The sequence below is a fragment of the Oncorhynchus gorbuscha genome, linkage group LG25, assembly GCF_021184085.1.
Source record: "Oncorhynchus gorbuscha isolate QuinsamMale2020 ecotype Even-year linkage group LG25, OgorEven_v1.0, whole genome shotgun sequence".
NCBI lineage: Eukaryota > Metazoa > Chordata > Actinopteri > Salmoniformes > Salmonidae > Oncorhynchus > Oncorhynchus gorbuscha.
This window is the reverse complement of record NC_060197.1, coordinates 33280688-33302801: the sequence shown is the minus strand read 5'-3', so window position 1 is coordinate 33302801 and position 22114 is coordinate 33280688. Positions and strand designations below refer to the sequence as shown.

Genomic DNA, 22114 nt, shown 5'->3' with positions numbered 1-22114 from the left:
ATAAAGTACATTCTCGCCAATGACAACGTATATCACATTGCTGTTAATGGAACATAGCAGATTTCAAAGGAGACCCACTGATCCGACTATGATAAGACTGGGTAGTAATTTCACAGGCTGAGTGTGTGGTGTATGCTTGTGTGACGGGTTCACGGCCCCTCTGACACAAACACACACAAACACTCTCTCTCTCTTTCCCCTCTGACACAGACACACCCACCGAACCACCCCCACACACACACACACACACACACACACACACACACACACACACACACACACACACACACACACACACACACACACACACACACACACACACACACACACACACACACACACACACACACACACACACACACACACACACACACACACACACACACACACAACACACACACACACACACACACCTGGGAATCAGGAGTAAGAGTTACTGCAGTTGTATTTTGTATTGATCTGTCTTAATTATAGGACTCAATATAAATATATTTGACTGCTTTCAGCTCGACCAGCAGCAGCCACTTTTATGGCAGAGTAAGTTGGCCAATCATTCCTAATGGCATGAGTTCAGCTGACTATCTCTAATAAAGACACAGGAGGCATACAATCTGTCTTGGACCCGTGGTGTTAACTGATATATTCATATGGAGACCAGAATTATACGGTTGTTTTTCCACTAAAGTACGTTTGATGTGCTCCTACAATGAATGATACGTGGATGAGAAAGACTCATCCAAGTGAACAGTGTGGAATGTAGGTCATGATTGCGAGGTGCACTCTGAGAACCCACGTCGAGCTTCAAACTCCTGAGTAGATCATGGTAATTAAAACATAAATTGGAGCCATTGAAAGGCGCGCGGGAAAGACGGGCCCCTCAGCTAGGGTTATTGATTTCCCTGCATACTTCAAAACAATTGCTCTGATATGTGCACAGTAAAATATAGGAGCCTTTAGATAAAATCAATAGCAAACAAGCCGCCCGACCTCTCCAAACAATGGCCTGTGAATTACAATCAGCCAATTCTGCTGGGATTTGAGGGAGTAGGGAACAGATGAAGCCTGCGTCCCAATTGGCACTTCGTTCTCTACATAGTGCACTACTTATCTGCAATACCCGTCAAATGTTTTAGAACACCTACTCATTCATGTCACGCCTTGGTCATTGTATTTTGTGTTTTTGTTATATGTTTGGGTAGGCCAGGGTGTGACATGGGTTTATATGTTGTTTTCGTATTGGGGTTTGTAGTATTTGGGATCGCGGCTATTTAGGGGTGTTGTATAGGCTTGGCTGCCTGAGGCGATTCTCAATCAGAGTCAGGTGATCCTCGTTGTCTCTGATTGGGAACCGTATTTAGGGAGCCATAGTTTCGCTTTGTATTTTGTGGGTGTTTGTTCCTGTCTTTGTGTAGTATTCACCAGATAGGCTGTAATTAGTTTCACGTTCCGTTCTGTTGTTTTTGTATTTAGTTTCAGTTATTTCATGTACCGCGATTCTTTCATTAAAGTCATGAGTAACCTACACGCTGCATTTCGGTCCGACTCTCTTTCTTCAACAGACGAACGCCGTTACAATTCAAGGGTTTTTCTTTATTTTGACTATTTTCTACATTCTAGACTAATAGTGAAGACATCAAAACTATGAAATAACACATACGGAATCATGTAGTAACCAAACAAGTGTTAAACGAATTAAAATATATGATATATTTGAGATTCTTCAAAGGAGCCACTCTTTGCCTTGATTACAGCTTTGCACACTCTCAGCATTCTCTCAACCAGCTTCACCTTCACTTTCTCTCAACAAGCTTAATTTCCTCCTGTAGCAAACTGGCTCTAATTAAGACCCTACAAGTATAGATAAACAGACAGAGAGAAAGCGCAAGAGAGACAGACAGATAGACAAATGTGTAGACAAATATAACAACGTTCACATTTCAACATTTGTGCAGAACTACATTGCAATACAACAATCCAACACAATAACATCATACACAGTGTCGTATGTGCACATAGCCCTGTGTCTCTATCTATCGGGCCCAAATAGCATGACAAGCCAAAAAGGGAACAATAGCTATCCTCTGTCAGCCATGTGTTACAGCTAAGGGAGTGTTAGCTAAAACAGCCGCCGGCAGCAACCCATACTGCAACTCACACCTGAACCCCACTGCTCAGTTGGACTAAGTTGTGTCGGTAACTTAAAATGCTAAGTGGAGTGCGACGGAAGAGAACCAACAGAAGAAAGGATGGAATATCAAGTGATCTTTCTTGCAAAGGTGAATTTGGTAGCACTTAACAATTAGATGCCCTCTATGAAGGCTGTTACCGTGGGTTTTATCACAAAGAGGGTTCACTGGGTAGTTAAAGACTAAATAAATGGAGAAATGAAAACGATTTGGTTACTAGCTGTTTAACTTTGCTTAAACTGTTTATCTTTTAAAGTTATGTTGCCATTCAATCATCTTAGTCACGCAATATTATTACTAAGAGTCCCATCTCTACAGACATAGATGAGCTAATAATACCACAACACCCCAAATGAATAAGCATGTAATGATGCATGGATATGCATGTAATAACTCATATGGCGTGTGATATTGCAGTCTCCGCTCTGATTGATGTGTCACATGTATCTAATGTAGCCTTTAATCCACAGGTAGAGTAATCCCTGATTTCCAGGGATGTCTCCCCTACCCCTTCCAGACTAATTCACATGCCCGATGCATCGTCCTTCAGTCCAGCCCTGCCAACCCTACATCTAGGGAAAGCGAGAGTTCAGCCAACACTGGCACTGAGGCGAGGCATGCAGGGAGAGAGAGAGAAAGAGAGGATAGAGAGAGAGAGGGGAAAGGAGAGAGAGGTGGATGGAGAGGGTTTCCCTTCTAGCCGTGCATCTTCAAAGCGCCTTTCATCAACTTGCCCCTGCCTGAGACGCATGTTTACACACACACAAACACAAACACTCATATCACACAAATATGCCCATAAGTGCACAGACTCTGCTATTCACTCAACTGACACACTTACACAAATGATCTCTTTCACATGCACGCACGCACACACACACACACACACACACGCCCTGACTAGTACGCCGCCTGGTCCAAAAATGAATGCGATGAATGGGTCTCCGACACAATTCGACATTTCCTCCATTTCATTAATCCAAAATAGAGGAGGGAATGAGAAAAAGCAGGAGGCCAAATTATTTACAAAAAATGGAAAACAGGTGCAGAGGAACCTCACACACACACACACACACACACACACACACACACAGCTCTACGAAGCGCGGGGAAAGGCTATCGGGAGAGAACAGACAAAAGGAATTAAAACAGAAGCACTAACAGGAGCTGACGTGTCCAAGGCAGATGACTAATTATGCCTCAACTACCTCAGCCTGTTTCAACCACACCTCAGTACAGTAGGATAGTACCACACAGAGGAAGCTTATGTAGGCTAATGGAAGTCCACACGCTGCTTTCCCTACACAGTCTCCTGAGACGTATGAGGTTGCATATGACATTTTTTGCAATAAAACATTTCAGTTGATACATAGAAACTCTTTTGAAATACATTTTTAGTCACATGAATCTTAATTAAAGACTTGCCATTGTACGTGTAATAATTACTTCTAAAACATAATATAGCCTATACTCTGAGTATATAAAACATTAAGAACACCTGCTCTTTCCATTACATGGTGAATCCAGGTGAAAGCTATGATCCCTTGTTGTGATGTCACTTGTTAAATCCACTTCAAATCAGTGTAGATGAAGGAGAGGAAACAGGATAAAGAAGGATTTTTAAAGTCTGGAGACAGTTGAGACATGGATTGGGTAATGTGTTCCATTCGGAGGGTGAATGGGCAAGACAAAATATTTTAGTGCCTTTTAATGGGGTATAGTAGTAGCTGCCAGGCTCACCAGTTTGTGTCAAGAACAGCAATGCTGCTGGGTTTTTCACGCTCAACAGTTTCCTGTGTGTATTAAGACTGGTCCACCACTCAAAGGACATCCTGCCAACTTGACACAACCGTAGGAAGCATTGGAGTCAATATGGGCCAGCATCCCTGTGGACCTTGTAGAGCCCTTGCCAAACAAATTGAGGCTATTCTGAGGGAAGAAGGGTGGGGTGTAACTCAATATTAGGAAGGTGTTCTTAATGTTTGTATATTACTGAACTGTGTCACTTGTCCATCTAGTTGAATTCAGTCTGAATATCCAAATAAAATGTTACATTATATCTTCGATTTAACTTTGAAAAGAGCATTAAGTAAGATCAATGATAACAAGGCTATGGTCTGATATTCTTTATCTGTTATTAAACAGTAAAATAGCAGCAGTTATTTTGCGGCTGCTAACTTGAGATTTACACCACAGCAAAGGTTCAAATGTTTACTGTTGCATCTTTCACAGGGGTTCAATGGAAGTTCAGTGGGTTATTCACCACATTAAGGGGGTTACCTTCCGTTCAACATCAGCAGGAAACCAATAATACATGGATTGTCTGACTGACAAAATGTCATAGTAAAACAAATTACATGATATTGCGGTGTAGCAGAAGTCAAACGGAAACTGGCACACATTCAACGGCCCAATATCTATAGCCACATGTTCTCACAATTTGGATTTGGATGGATGTGAATTGACTTGGATGTCTATTTGGTTTGAAGGAGATCATTGATTCATGTTGAGAAGCTCCTAAATCACACACACACACACACACACACACACACACACACACACACACACACACACACACACACACACACACACACACACACACACACACACACACACACACACACACACACACACACACACACACACACACACACACACACACACACACACACACACACACTCCGAGCGCACACACTTGTCACCATATAAATCCGCGTTTTTAATGAACGGCCCGAAGGCCCATTCCAAGGCCGCGCCACCCTTTTAGCAGCTGAGCGGTGCATTATGGGAATGCACCGCTCAGCTGCTAAAAGGGACGATGGGATGAGGGAGATGGCCGTGGCACCATTTATCACTGTCAGATGCAGCTGAGCGCAAGTTCTTATTGGCTGGGCAGAACTCAGCGACTGCTAAAGCGGTACGCCGATCTCTCGCACAATTATAATTAAATAGTATGGAGAATACAGCAGTGGGCTTTCTCTCTCTGTTTTCTCTGATTCTTTCTCTCTCTAAGACTTCTATTCTGCCTGTGCCAGCACAAATGCAGTCCACAGACAATTCAAGTTAATAAAAAAAGGCAGCTACTGTAAAATGGTACGATATGCCTCCATTGTAGAAAAACAGCTGGGATATGATGGTGGTTGAAAATGTGTTATTACTCAGCTACTGTAAAATGGTACGATATGCCTCCATTGTAGAAAAACAGCTGGGATATGATGGGGGTTGAAAATGTGTTATTACTCAGCTACTGTAAAATGGTAAGATATGCCTCCATTGTAGAAAAACAGCTGGGATATGATGGTGGTTGAAAATGTGTTATTACTCAGCTACTGTAAAATGGTACGATAAGCCTCCACTGTAGAAAAACAGCTGGGATATGATGGTGGTTGAAAATGTGTTATTACTCAGCTACTGTAAAATGGCACTATATGCCTCCATTGTAGAAAAACAGCTGGGATATGATGGTGGTTGAAAATGTGTTATTACTCAGCTACTGTAAAATGGCACTATATGCCTCCATTGTAGAAAAACAGCTGGGATATGATGGGGGTTGAAAATGTGTTATTACTCAGCTACTGTAAAATGGCACTATATGCCTCCATTGTAGAAAAACAGCTGGGATATGATGGGGGTTGAAAATGTGTTATTACTCAGCTACTGTAAAATGGCACTATATGCCTCCATTGTAGAAAAACAGCTGGGATATGATGGTGGTTGAAAATGTGTTATTACTCAGCTACTGTAAAATGGTACGATATGCCTCCACTGTAGAAAAACAGCTGGGATATGATGGTGGTTGAAAATGTGTTATTACTCAGCTACTGTAAAATGGCACTATATGCCTCCATTGTAGAAAAACAGCTGGGATATGATGGTGGTTGAAAATGTGTTATTACTCAGCTACTGTAAAATGGCACTATATGCCTCCATTGTAGAAAAACAGCTGGGATATGATGGGGGTTGAAAATGTGTTATTACTCAGCTACTGTAAAATGGCACTATATGCCTCCATTGTAGAAAAACAGCTGGGATATGATGGGGGTTGAAAATGTGTTATTACTCAGAGCTATTCTCTCCAAATGATTTGATGTAACACTGGTCAGGACCAACATGTTACAGTGGGACCTAGCTACACTGGAGCAGGGATTGTGATGTCAGTATGTCAAACACACAGCTCCCCCCCCCCCCACACACACACACACACATACAGATAGACAGACACACACAAACAGCCCCCTTGCCACACACACAGACACAAAAAAAATGGCACCAAAAGAGAGGGCTGCCGTGCTTCTAGCGCTTAGGAAACTTTGCAGTATTTTGTTTTTTTTTATGAGTAATGTCTTATATCATTAGCTCAGAATTTTTTTGTTGTTGCTATTACATACAGATGGGAATAACTTTTGGATATGGCGGTAACTCACCAGCATTACCAGCATTACGACCAGGAATGCTCAAATTGGATCCTTTATTCATACCCCCCAGGGTAATGGAACTGGTTCCAGAGGCCGATCCAAACACCGCCGGTGGAGGAGAGGTACTCGGAGTGGACAACTAGACTCAGGAGGCGGGCACACCACCCAACACTTCCGAGTATATTATATACGATATATTATCCAGTCTCAGTCTGAGTCCGTACAGCCAGTTGGGTTCATTGTGCAGACAGGTGTGGCAACCGTTATTTTTGTTCGCACATTGGGTTTGTTACTTTGTGCATTTGCCTTTATTAAAGTGCGTTGTTCACTTATCTCTGCTCTCCTGCGCCTGACTTCATGCACCAGCTACACCAACCGCCTGACATTGAGAGACAAGTCAAGGATCATATCACCTCTACCTTACCTGACACACTAGACCCACTTCAATTTGCTTACCGCCCCAATATATCCACAGATGATGCAATCGCCATCACACTGCACACTGCCGTATACCATCTGGACAAGAGGAATACCTTTGTAAGAATGCTGATCATTAACTATAGCATTCAACACCATAGTACCCTCCAAGTTCATCATTAAGCTTGAGGCCCTGGGTCTGAACCCCACCCTGTGCAACTGGGTCCTGGACTTCCTGACGGGCCGCCCCCACCTCCACTTCGCTGATCCTCAACACAGGGATGAGTGCTCAGCCCCCTCCTGTACTCCATGTTCACACATGAGTGCAAGCCACGCACGCCTCCAACTCAGTCATCAAGTTTGCAGATGACACAACAGCAGTAGGCCTGATCACAAACAATGATGAAACAGCCTACAAGGAGGATGTGAGGGCCCTGGGAGTGTGAAAATAACCTCTCACCCAATGTCAAAAAAACAAAGAAGCTGATCGTGGACTTTAGAAAACAGCAGAGGGAGCACCACCCTATCCATATCGATGGGACTGCAGTGGAGAAGGTGGAAAGCGTCAAGTTCCTTGGCATACACATCACTGACAAACTGAAATGGTCCACCCATACAGACAGTGTGGTAAAGATGGAGCAACAGCGCCTCTTCAACCTCAGGAGGCTGAAGAAATTTGGCTTGGCACCTAAAACCCTCACTAACTTTTACAGCTGCACAATTGAGAGCTTCCTGTTGGGCTGTATCACCGCCTGGTACGGCAAATGCTCCGCCCGCAACCGCAGGGCTCTCCAGAGGGTGGTGCTGTGTGTCCAACACATCACCGGGAACAAACTATCTGCCCTCCAGTACACCTACAGCACCTGATGTCACAGGAAGGCCCCCCCAAAACAATCAAGGACAACAACCACGTGAGCCACTGCCTGTTCACCCCGCTATCATCCAGAAGGCGAAGTCAGTACAGGTGCATCACAGCTGGGACCGAGAGACTGAAAAACAGCTTCTATCTCAAGGACTATTAAACGGCCATCACTAGCACATTAGAGGCTGTTGCCCTATATACATATACTTCAAATCACTGGCCACTTTAATAATGGAACACTAGTCACTTTAATAACATTTACATATTCTGCATCACTCATCTCATATATGTACACTGTATTCTATCCTATTCTACTGTACCTTAGTCTATGCCGCTCTGACATTGTTTGCCCAAATATGTATATATTCTTAATTTCATTCCTTTACTTTGGATGTGTGTGCTGTGATTGTTATATATTCATTGTTAGATATTACTGCACTGTTAGAGTTAGAAACACAAGCAATTCGCTACACCCTCAATAACATCTGCTAAACATGTGTATGTGACAAGTTGACTTGACTTGACAAACACACAGCCTCACTCACTGTCACATGACAATGTACATGCCAACTTTGTCAGTCTCTATGAGTCATTCTAATGAACTTAGTGTCAACCAAAGGTCGACGTTTCTGACAGAATCAATGTGACTTATGGACCATCATGATGTGTATCTGCAAATTGCATATGAGATCACTATCACATCCACACAAACACGATAAAACACACTAGCCTACCTTCAAGCACCCAAGCAACTGTCCCAATGATTCAAGAGCTGTAAGGCAAAAAAATACACATTAGATCACAAATCAATTAATCAACCATTACTGTTTAAAAGGGAATATGAAACTTGGTCTCATGATGCAAGGCATACATGGAAACTTACACAACTTCTTAATCATAATCAACCAAACACATTGTGAGTTGTACTAACACAGTGAGAATCCAATACTTGTGTCCGTTGCTTCATACAGTATAAAGGGCAAAGCATTTATTACGAGCAGATTACATTTGGCAGGCATATGTGTCTGCACTACGCCTCCTAATTCCGCCTTGTTAAGAACTTCCCACGGCGATATTCAATCACTGCTCCGATGTGGTTTGTCTCCCATTTACTTCCCTGGGCAAAAAAGTTCATTCTACAAGGGGAGAGTGGGGTAGTTTCAGAGAGGGGTGGGGGGCACTGAGATGCTTTCATTTTAGAGACTACTTAATTAAAATGTGGACGGCACTCAAAAGGTCAGAGATTGTGGCTCGGGCGCATTGCTACTGATTCCGTCCATATAGTGCCACTCAAGGTCTCCTAGATTAATCGGCGGTTCACTTGCAGTCGAAGAAACAAAATTAGTTCTTCTTCTGATAAACAGGAAATCTGTATTCTCAGTTTCCCCCTTTCTGGCCAGTCGAAAGATAAAGTAGAGGTTTTTTGCTGTTGTCAGCTTAATTTATTTTGGCCGGAGCGTATGATTGCAGACTATATGGAGGCTATAAGTGTTGTATGTGAATGGCTAATGTCGAAGTGGCGACGTTTGGAATTTAAGCTTAGTTTATATGCGTACTGTAGAGCACCGTCGTTAAGGAGAAATGGTCATTTGATATGCAGTGCTTTAGGAAAGTATTCATACCCCTGGATTTTTTTCAAAATGTTGTTACATTACAGCCTTAATCTAAAAGGGACCAAATATTTTTTTCCCTCATCAATCTACACACAATGACAAAGCAAAAACGTTTATTTTGGGGGGGGGTAATTTACACAAGTATTCAGACCCTTTACTCAGTACTTTGTTGAAGCATTTTTGGCAGCGATTACAGCCTTGAGTCTTCTTGGGTATGAAGCTACAAGCTTGGAACACCTGTATTTGGAGAGTTTCTCCTGTTCTTATCTGCAGATCTTCTTAAGCTCTGTCAGGTTGGATGGGGAGCGTCGCTGCACAGCTATTTTCAGGTCTCTCCAGAGATGTTCAATCTGGTTCAAGTCTAGGCTCTGGCTGGGCCATTCAAGAAGTCACTCCTGTGTTGTAAGTCTCTAAGAGCTGTACACCACTGTTCAGCATTTGCCCATTAACCTTTTCCAAGCTTTTCAAACTCAGTCAAATTGGTTCTGGATCATTGCTAGACAACCATTTTCACATCTTGCCATAGATTTTCAAATAGATTTAAGTCAAAACTGTAACTCGGCCAGTCAGAAACATTCACTGTCTTCTTGGTAAGCAACTCCAGTCTAGATTTGGCTGTTACGCCATTGTCCTGCTGAAATGTGAATCCATCTCTCAGTGTCTGGAAGCACATTGAACCAGGTTTTCGTCTAAGATTTTGCCTGTGATTGGCTCCATTCCGTTTATTTTCTATCCAGAAAATCTCCCTAGTCCTTAACGATTACAAGAATACCCATAACATGATGCAGCCACCACTATGTTTGAAAATATGGAAAGTGGTACTCAGTAATGTGTTGTATTTTCTTTGCCCCAAACAATTTGCCCCTGTATCTTGTATTGACTGGGTGTATTGATACACCATCCAAAGTGTAATTAATAACTTGTTTTACCCATCTACCAATAGGTACCCTTCTTTGTGAGGTATTGGAAACCATCCCTGGTCTTTGTGGTTGAATCTATGTTTGAAATTCACTGCTCGACCGAGAGACCTTACAGCGGGGTACAGAGATGGGGTACTGTAGTTACTCAAAAATCATGTTAACCACTATTGTTGTAATACATGCAATTTATTATGTGAACTGTTAAGCAAATGTTTACTCCTGAACTTATTTAGGCTTGCCACAACAAAGAGGTTGAATACTTACTGACTCAAGACATTTCAGCTTTAAATTTTTTATTAATTTGTAAAAATTCTAAAAACAATTCCACGTTGACATTATGGGGTATTGTGTGTAGACCAGTGAACTCAAAATGATCTATTTAATCCATTTGAACTTCAGGCTGTAACAAGGGGTGTGAATACTTTCTGAAGGCACTGTAAAAATACTGACATATTCATATCAGCTGAACTGGTGAAATGTTTGAAGGAATTGGGGCTTGGTTTTTTACATGTGCAAAAAATGGTTAATAGCGACACATTTGTCCAGCCAGCAAATGAGGCAATGGAAATGCCCTCTGCTGTACTTCTTTGGACTGGTTACAGCACAGGCACAATAGTCCCCCTAGTCAGTGAAAAATTCACAAGATGTCCCAAGAAACACCAGGACAAACACCAAATTACGTCAGCAAAGGAATAGTTTGGTCCTACAAACTATACATATAGGCCAGGGTCCCCCAAATTTCGCCCTGCAGGTGGTTTTAGTTCCGCCCCCCACACAGTTTTCTGAGCAAATTATTATTTCGGGAATTTGTTCCCAAGTATTCCCATGCATAATAGCGAGACTTGTGATCGTATACAAATGTAAGCAAGGTTGGAAATGATTATGTTTTAGTGAAATATCTTCATGGGCTTCTTGCAGTCATTTTGCAGTCTACAAATTATTTAGAATTATATTACGGCCCATCCACTCAAAAATAAATCGTCCCACAGCTGAATCTAGATGATGATCAACAAGCATTTCACTACACCTGCAATAACATCTGGTAAATATGTGTATGTGACCAACACAATTTCATTTGATCCCTTCTACAGGCAATGTTTCAGTGAGTGATTGAAAACTACACTTCATTATTGATACATGTGCATACATTCACACAAATTGCTTCTTGGAAATCAGTCGAGCTACAATGCTACTTTTTGCTTGAAAATGGTCGAAAGGCCCATTTCAAAACAACCCAACCATCTGCTCTCCCCTACTGATGATAATAGATGCTCTCTAATTTGATTGATGACTAGCTGCCGTCTGTGAAAGGTCAGTAAGCATTTGCCAGAGGAGGCACCGTGTACATACAGTAGCCCCAATTGGATTGCAGAAACAGGGAGGTGATACGATAGGGGAGGGGTGGGGAATGAAAGGAATAGACTGAATCAACAGGTTTGATAAATTCCTCTAAAACTGGCCATATCTCTGGGACTGGTGGCGGCATGACAAGAAGGAATGTCGCTCCTGATTAATTGTAGTGATCAGCAGGCAGCGAGAGGGGTAACCTACAGGTCCTGACTCCCTCCATGATTTATAACCAATAATTCTGCATGAATGGGGCCTCCGAGGCACTATCAGGACCCCGCAGGGTGCCCGCTTTGAGACACAAATAGGGTTGAAATCCATCTGTTTCCTGTGTGCTGATATGTTCCGAGAGTGTTCACGGCAGTGCACCATCTTGAATTTCAGGAGCCCCACGAAAATGAAACAGGCCACTGTGAGAGAGGTATCTTCCCCTGAAATAGACCTGTGCCAGTCTGAAATTACTTTCATCCACCGTCACAAAGGTTTCCTTTGGTTTTCAGTATTCACCATATGCAATGCCGTTAGTAAATATCATTGAGTAAAATCATACTACACCAACAAGTCGACAGAATGTGCTACAATATCTGTTCGAATAAAATAACACAGTTGATTTCTAAATACATGGTTGACTGATTTGATGATGTGCGGCACACTGTTTAATTCAGCAGTGCCAAAAAATGCGGTTCAATGCTATTTTAATTCCAGACAGATCATGGTTGAAATTATAGTCAAATGGTTTTTACACCATCTCTGTCGCTGAGATTCAACACTGGCCGACAGCAACTTCCTTAAGAGTATTAATCTGAAAGGGGTACAGTAAGACAGAGGATTTACAAACACATCACCACCTAAAACCCACAAGCAATCCTGAACATTCTACGATATTGACTATAGAACTCACACCAACACTGTGTAAAACTGAAAAAGAACCATACAGGATCTATTAAAGTCAGATTGGGAGCAACACGTTAAACAGGTTGGACTAATGTGTTAAATAAACACAATACCCATCCAGCTGCAGCTTTACGGCAGATCCTAGTTTATGTCTTTAATATCTACATATAATGAAAGTTGCACATGTAACAACCTCCTTAAAAATCCCATCTGCTGCACAACAGCACCACCAAAGGCAGAATGAGAGAGACAGAGATTGAAACCGCTGAAGCCTAAACTAATTCCCGATTTCGAGGATCTGTAAAACCACGGACCTTGGGCTCAGGGTCCGTTTCCTTTGGTGGGCGATCACGCCATTCCTCCACCTCCTCCCCTTTACCCCTATTCTTCTCTCTCTCTCTCTCTCTCTCTCTCTCTCTCTCTCTCTCTCTCTCTCTCTCTCTCTCTCTCTCTCTCTCTCTCTCTCTCTCTCTAAGAAGAAGAAGAATTCTCTGGCCGAGCCCTCCCGACAACCACCAATCAACCCGGGTGCAATTTAAAAAGCCTTCAACAGCTGCCATTCCACCGGGCTGGCCATCAGTCCAGCTGCCAGAGAGCCAGACAGGGAATCTGCTCAAGTCAAGCAAACTTTGAAAGGCATGTTGGTTTCCCCCCTGTTGCAAATGGAGGTGAAATACTATTTTCTCCTAAACAGACTTATTCAAAGAGAATACATTTTATTTTTTAACTAGTGATACACTATGAAATAAGTCCAAGCAACTCAGATTTGTTTTTGAGGGAGGATAAAATCCGCTCATGCCAGAAGTGAAGACAAAATGATGAAATGGGTACAGGTATATTTGCAACTGATGTCATCCAAATGTTTCAAAACAAGGGAAATGCTTGCTGCCCTTTTAGTGCGCTCCGACAAAAGATATCTCTTGTTCACTTCCTCTTCTGGGGTTTGCCGTTTGCCTCATGCTGATTTTGCCTGCTTTGCCAGTGTGTGTGTGTGTGTGTGTGTGTGTGTGTGTGTGTGTGTGTGTGTGTGTGTGTGTGTGTGTGTGTGTGTGTGTGTGTGTGTGTGTGTGTGTGTGTGTGTGTGTGTGTGTGTGTGTGTGTGTGTGTGTGTGTGTGTGTGTGTGTGTGTGTTTCTGAGTTCCAGGTTGGGCTGCCTGCTGCTGTGCAGTTCGCCGTTCCATATGTCTTTGTCGAAAATATCCACAACGCAGCGTGGCTGCGAATGAGAGATTAAATCTCTCCCACTGGTATTTTCCCTCATTGAACGAAAACAAAACAGATTGGTGGCTGCCAGGTCTGTTGCATTGTGAAATGCAACAACTGGCCACCAGCACCGTTTTTCAGTATAGACCATGTTGTCTCCGGTGTCCCGTCCACATGTTGTATTGTTTTCGAAAGAGTAAAACGTCTGTGGACATTTTCCGTCTGTCTTGAATAGCAAACCAGGACATGGATGTGGAAACAGTGCTGGTGTTACTGTTGTAGAATTTGAACAAATGGGGATACTTTACTCTAGATTATCGTTTAGTAGCTTGAGTGCATTGACAGGTGAAGTCAGTGGGGTATTTCCCTGTATGTCTGTTAATGGGATTTCATAGACCAAGCTAGTCTTTGAGAGCTATAACAGTCTCTAGTCTCAGTATCTACAACCCTATGCTTTACATGATGTCACAGTCTCTAGTCTCAGTATCTACAACCCTATGCTTTACATGATGTCACAGTCTCTAGTCTCAGTATCTACAACCCTATAATTTACATGATGTCACAGTCTCTAGTCTCCGTATCTACAATCCTATACTTTACATGATGTCACAGTCTCTAGTCTCAGTATCTACAACCCTATACTTTACATGATGTCACAGTCTCTAGTCTCCGTATCTACAACCCTATACATTTACATTTACATCATTAACTCATTTCTACAACCCTATACTTTACATGATGTCACAGTCTCTAGTCTCCGTATCTACAACCCTATATTTTACATGATGTCACAGTCTCTAGTCTCAGTATCTACAACCCTATACTTTACATGATGTCACAGTCTCTAGTCTCCGTATCTACAATCCTATACTTTACATGATGTCACAGTCTCTAGTCTCAATATCTACAACCCTATACTTTACATGATGTCACAGTCTCTAGTCTCATTATCTACAACCCTATACTTTACATGATGTCACAGTCTCTAGTCTCAATATCTACAACCCTATACTTTACATGATGTCACAGTCTCTAGTCTCATTATCTACAACCCTATACTTTACATGATGTCACAGTCTCTAGTCTCCGTATCTACAATCCTTTACATGATGTCACAGTCTCTAGTCTCAATATCTACAACCCTATACTTTACATGATGTCACAGTCTCTAGTCTCCGTATCTACAACCCTTGTAACGTAATTCGTCTGTTGTTTGAAGAGAGTCAGACCGAAATGCAGCGTGTAGGTTACTCATGACTTTTAATAAAGATAAATGCGGTACATGAAATAACTGAAGAAGAAAACAACAAACGAGTGAAACTAATACAGCCTTTCTGGAGACTAACACAGAGACAGGTACAATCACCCACGAAATACAACGCGCACTCAGGCTACCTAAATACGGTTCCCAATCCGAGACAATGAGAATCAGCTGACTCCAATTGGGAATAGCCTCAGGCAGCCAAGCCTAACTAGACACACCCCTAATAATACACAATCCCAATTAATACAAATCCCCAATACGAAACACAACATATAAACCCATGTCACACCCTGGCCTACCCAAACATATAACAAAAACACAAGATACAATGACCAAGGCGTGACAACCCTATAATTTACATGATGTCACAGTCTCTAGTCTCAGTATCTACAACCCTATAATTTACATGATGTCACAGTCTCTAGTCTCAGTATCTACCACCCTATAATTTACATGATGTCACAGTCTCTAGTCTCATTATCTACAACCCTATAATTTACATGATGTCACAGTCTCTAGTCTCAGTATCTACAACCCTATACCTTACATGATGTCACAGTCTCTCGTCTCAGTATCTACAACCCTATACCTTACATGATGTCACAGTCTCTCGTCTCCGTATCTACAACCCTATAATTTACATGATGTCACAGTCTCTAGTCTCAGTATCTACAACCCTATACTTTACATGATAGCACAGTCTCTAGTCTCAGTATCTACAAACCTATAATTTACATGATATCACAGTCTCTAGTCTCATTATCTACAACCCTATAATTTACATGATGTCACAGTCTCTAGTCTCAGTATCTACAACCCTATACTTTACATGATAGCACAGTCTCTAGTCTCTGTATCTACAACCCTATAATTTACATGATGCCACAGTCTCTAGTCTCCGTATCTACAACCCTATACTTTACATGATGTCAGTCTCTAGTCTAAGTATCTACAACCCTATAATTTACATGATGTCACAGTCTCTAGTCTCAGTATCTACAACCCTATAATTTACATGATGTCACAGTCTCTAGTCTCATTATCTACAACCCTATGCTTTACATGATGTCACAGTCTCTAGTCTCATTATCTACAACCCTATAATTTACATGATGTCACAGTCTCTAGTCTCATTATTTACAACCCTATACTTTACATGAACGCACAGTCTCTAGTCTCTGTATCTACAACCCTATAATTTACATGATGTCACAGTCTCTAGTCTCCGTATCTACAACCCTATACTTTACATGATGTCACAGTCTCTCGTCTCCGTATCTTCAACCCTATAATTTACATGATGTCACAGTCTCTAGTCTCCGTATCTACAACCCTATACTTTACATGATGTCACAGTCTCTAGTCTCATTATCTACAACCCTATACTTTACATGATGTCACAGTCTCTAGTCTCAGTATCTACAACCCTATAATTTACATGATGTCACAGTCTCTAGTCTCATTATCTACAACCATATAATTTACATGATGTCACAGTCTCTAGTCTCCGTATCTACAACCCTATACTTTACATGATGTCACAGTCTCTAGTCTCCGTATCTACAACCCTATAATTTACATGATGTCACAGTCTCTAGTCTCAGTATCTACAACCCTATAATTTACATGATGTCACAGTCTCTAGTCTCATTATCTACAACCCTATACTTTACATGATGTCACAGTCTCTAGTCTCCGTATCTACAACCCTATACTTTACATGATGTCACAGTCTCTAGTCTCCGTATCTACAACCCTATAATTTACATGATGTCACAGTCTCTAGTCTCCGTATCTACAACCCTATAATTTACATGATGTCACAGTCTCTAGTCTCATTATCTACAACCCTATGCTTTACATGATGTCACAGTCTCTAGTCTCATTATCTACAACCCTATGCTTTACATGATGTCACAGTCTCTAGTCTCATTATCTACAACCCTATAATTTACATGATGTCACAGTCTCTAGTCTCATTATCTACAACCCTATACTTTTCATGAACGCACAGTCTCTAGTCTCTGTATCTACAACCCTATAATTTACGATGTCACAGTCTCTAGTCTCCGTATCTACAACCCCATACTTTACATGATGTCACAGTCTCTCGTCTCCGTATCTTCAACCCTATAATTTACATGATGTCACAGTCTCTAGTCTCAGTATCTACAACCCTATAATTTACATGATGTCACAGTCTCTAGTCTCATTATCTACAACCCTATACTTTACATGATGTCACAGTCTCTAGTCTCCGTATCTACAACCCTATACTTTACATGATGTCACAGTCTCTAGTCTCAGTATCTACAACCCTATAATTTACATGATGTCACAGTCTCTAGTCTCAGTATCTACAACCCTATAATTTACATGATGTCACAGTCTCTAGTCTCAGTATCTACAACCCTATACCTTACATGATGTCACAGTCTCTAGTCTCCGTATCTACAACCCTATAATTTACATGATGTCACAGTCTCTAGTCCCATTATCTACAACCCTATACTTTACATGATGTCACAGTCTCTAGTCTCAGTATCTACAACCCTATACTTTACATGATGTCACAGTCTCTAGTCTCATTATCTACAACCATATAATTTACATGATGTCACAGTCTCTAGTCTCCGTATCTACAACCCTATACTTTACATGATGTCACAGTCTCTAGTCTCAGTATCTACAACCCTATACCTTACATGATGTCACAGTCTTTCATCTCCGTATCTACAACCCTATAATTTACATGATGTCACAGTCTCTAGTCTCCGTATCTACAACCCTATAATTTACATGATGTCACAGTCTCTAGTCTCCGTATCTACAACCCTATAATTTACATGATGTCACAGTCTCTAGTCTCATTATCTACAACCCTATGCTTTACATGATGTCACAGTCTCTAGTCTCATTATCTACAACCCTATAATTTACATGATGTCACAGTCTCTAGTCTCATTATCTACAACCCTATACTTTTCATGAACGCACAGTCTCTAGTCTCTGTATCTACAACCCTATAATTTACGATGTCACAGTCTCTAGTCTCCGTATCTACAACCCCATACTTTACATGATGTCACAGTCTCTCGTCTCCGTATTTTCAACCCTATAATTTACATGATGTCACAGTCTCTAGTCTCAGTATCTACAACCCTATAATTTACATGATGTCACAGTCTCTAGTCTCATTATCTACAACCCTATACTTTACATGATGTCACAGTCTCTAGTCTCCGTATCTACAACCCTATACTTTACATGATGTCACAGTCTCTAGTCTCAGTATCTACAACCCTATAATTTACATGATGTCACAGTCTCTAGTCTCAGTATCTACAACCCTATACCTTACATGATGTCACAGTCTCTAGTCTCCGTATCTACAACCCTATAATTTACATGATGTCACAGTCTCTAGTCTCAGTATCTACAACCCTATAATTTACATGATATCACAGTCTCTAGTCTCAGTATCTACAACCCTATACTTTACATGATGTCACAGTCTCTAGTCTCCGTATCTACAACCCTATACTTTACATGATGTCACAGTCTCTAGTCCCATTATCTACAACCCTATACTTTACATGATGTCACAGTCTCTAGTCTCAGTATCTACAACCCTATACTTTACATGATGTCACAGTCTCTAGTCTCATTATCTACAACCATATAATTTACATGATGTCACAGTCTCTAGTGTCATTATCTACAACCCTATACTTTACATGATGTCACAGTCTCTAGTCTCCGTATCTACAACCCTATACTTTACATGATGTCACAGTCTCTCGTCTCTGTATCTTCATCCCTATAATTTACATGATGTCACAGTCTCTAGTCTCCGTATCTACAACCCTAAAAGGTGTCATTCTATATGACAAGATCGTTCATTTAAAAAAATGTATTTTCCCTTATTCAAATACCGTCTCCTTAGCATTTTGTACAAATCTGACTCAATAGGTTATTATGGTCATAGTAAATGATGTCAGAACACTGACAATAGGAGGAATGTTTCTCCCCTTGGAATCCATTTAGTATCATTGTTTGTCAGTTTACCAAATTGCTCTACAGTCCATGCACTGGCACAGGATATAGAAGCCAAGCTGTCTTCAGCTGCTGTTCCTGGACCTGTCACAACCATTGTGTTGTGTTCCCTCCTACTATCCTCAGATGCTTTTACCCCCATTGTGTTGTCACCCACTGGTACAGGTCTTGGATCGGAGTTGTTGATAGCCACATGGGACCATACAGACAGCGGATCCAGTTGGCTTGATGGCAAGGCTTCACACCTGGGAAAATGCTTATTTTTGCATAGACTGGAAGAGGAACGGTTGGGTTTATCAACATGATGGGGATTCAAGCTCCAGTGATGAACATTGCCCGGAGAGGTCTGGCATTGGGGACGGATCCCATTGTTTAGAGTAGAATCACAGCTACTGTTGATAGAGCCTTCCCCACCTGTTGTAAAACACTATATACTCCCCACTCTCAGAGAAAAAGTATCACTGCAGGTTTTACACAGTCAAATCTGATTAATAATTACATGTTTATTGCAGAACTAACTTCTCATCGACGGGACTGTAGTGGAGCAGGTTGAGAGCTTCAAGTTCCTTGGTGTCCACATCACCAACAAACAAACATGGTCTAACACATTTGTGAAGACATTTGTGAAGAGGGCATGACAAAACCTATTCCCCTTCAGGAGACTGAAAAGATTTTGCATGGGTCCTCAGATCCTCAAAAGGTTCTACAGCTGCACAATCGAGAGCATCCTGACTGGTTGCATCACTGCCTGGTATGGCAACTGCTCGGCATCCGACCGCAAGGCACTACAGAGGGTAGTGCGTACGGCCCAGTACACCATTGGGGCAAAGCTTCTTGCCATCCAGGATCTCTATACCAGGTGGTGTCAAAGGAAGACCCTAAAAATTGTCAAAGAATCCAGCCACCCTAGTCATAGACTGTTCTTTCTGCTACCGCACGGCAAGTGGTATCGGAGCTACAAGTCTAGGTCCAAGACCTTCTAAACAGATTCTACCCCCAAGCCATAAGACTCCTGAACATCTAATCAAATGGCTACCCAGACGATTTGCACTGCACCTACCCCCCCCCCCCCCCATATTTTACAATGCTGCTACTCTCTGATGTTTTCATCTATGCATAGTCACTTTAATAACTCTACCTACATGTACATATTATCTCAGTTACCTCAAATAACCGGTGCCCCTGCACATTGACTCTTAACCGGTACCCCCCCCTATATATAGTCTCGCTATTGTTATTTTACTGCTGCTCTTTAATTACTTGTTACTTTTATTTCTTATTCTTATTCGTATTTTGTATGTTTTTTTTTCAACTGTACTGTTAGTTAGGGTCTCGAAAGTAAGCATTTCACTGTAAGGTCTACCTACACTTGTTGTATTCGGCACATGTGACTAATAACATTTGATTTGAATTGATTTAATACAGTAATGTGAGATCTGTCTGTAAAATACACAGCAAACATTCCATTCCAGAAAAACAATGGATGTACAGCACTTTTTGTCAAAACACTTTATTTAGGGGGTGAATCAGCTTTAATATTGCTAGTAGATTGTGGATTCTATCAATGCAATTTTCTGCATAATTTCCAATCCCCCATAAATTAGTTTCATACGCACGCACGCACGCACGCACGCACGCACGCACGCACGCACGCACACACACGCACACACACACACACACACACACACACACACACACACACACACACACACACACACACACACACACACACACACACACACACACACACACACACACACACACACACACACACACACACACGTAGCCGTCCACAAGCTTCCCACAATAAGCTGGGTGAATTTTGGCCCATTCCTCCTGACAGAGCTGGTGTAACTGAGTCAGGTTTGAAGGCCTCCTTGCTTGCACACACTTTTTCAGTTCTGCCCACAAATATTCTATAGGATTGAGGTCAGGACTTTGTGATGGCCACTCCAATACCTTGACTTTGTTGTCCGTAAGACATTTTGCTATAACTTTGGAAGTATGCTTGGGGTCATTGTCCATTTGGAAGACCCATTTGCAACCAACCTTTCAAGACTGATGTCTTGAGATGTTGAATCAATATATCCACATAATTTTCTTTCCTCATGATAATTTTCTTTCCTCATGATGTCATTTATTTTGTGAAGTGTACCAGACCCTCCTGCAGCAAAGCACCCCCACAACATGATGCTGCCACCTCCATGCTTCACAGTTGGGATGGTATTCTTCAGCTTCCCGTTTTTTCCTCCAAACATAACGATGGACAGTATGGCCAAACAATTATATTTTTGTCTCATCAGACCAGAGGACATTTCTCCAAAAAGTACGATCTTTGTCCCCATGTGCAGTTGCAAACCGTAATCTGTTTTTTTTTATGGCGGGTTTGGAGCAGTGGCTTCTTCCTTATAGGACACATTTTACTGTGGATATAGATACTTTTGTTCCTGTTTCCTCCAGAATCTTCACAAGGTCCTTTGCTGTTGTTCTGGGATTGATTTCATATCTACATACATATACATATATACATACTGTATTACTTTCTAGTAATTAAGTGTTCAGTTAGATTACATAGCTACCTCAATCATTATTTCAAATCATTTCAGTGACTTCACAGCAATTTCTAGCTAGCTAGCTAGCTAACGAAATATAGCTAGCTAGCAGGGAAAGCTAAATGATACAGCCACATCTCATAGTCACGTCATGAGATTTGTAAATTAAAGAGAGTGTTTGCCATGACATAGACAGACCAGTTGAATCCAGGTGAAAGCTATGATCCCTTATTGATGTCACTTGGTAAATCGGTGTAAATAAATGGGAGGAGACAGGTTAAAGAAAGATTTTAAGCCTTGAAATAACTGAGACATGGGATTGTGTATGTGTGCCATTCAGAGGGTGAAGGGGCAGGACAAAATATTTAAGTGACATTGTACGGGA

General features: G+C 41.5%; 1 protein-coding gene across 21 annotated transcripts in view; it reads right to left on the bottom strand.

Moving 5' to 3' along the window:
- Positions 1-22114, bottom strand: part of LOC124014436 (receptor-type tyrosine-protein phosphatase delta-like) — a 611657-nt gene that overhangs the window by 236031 nt on the left and 353512 nt on the right. For all 21 annotated transcript variants that reach the window (XM_046329399.1, XM_046329396.1, XM_046329395.1 and 18 more), the window contains exon 9: positions 8615-8652. The gene's annotated coding sequence lies outside the window, so the exon portion shown is untranslated. The remainder of the gene's footprint in view (positions 1-8614; positions 8653-22114) is intronic.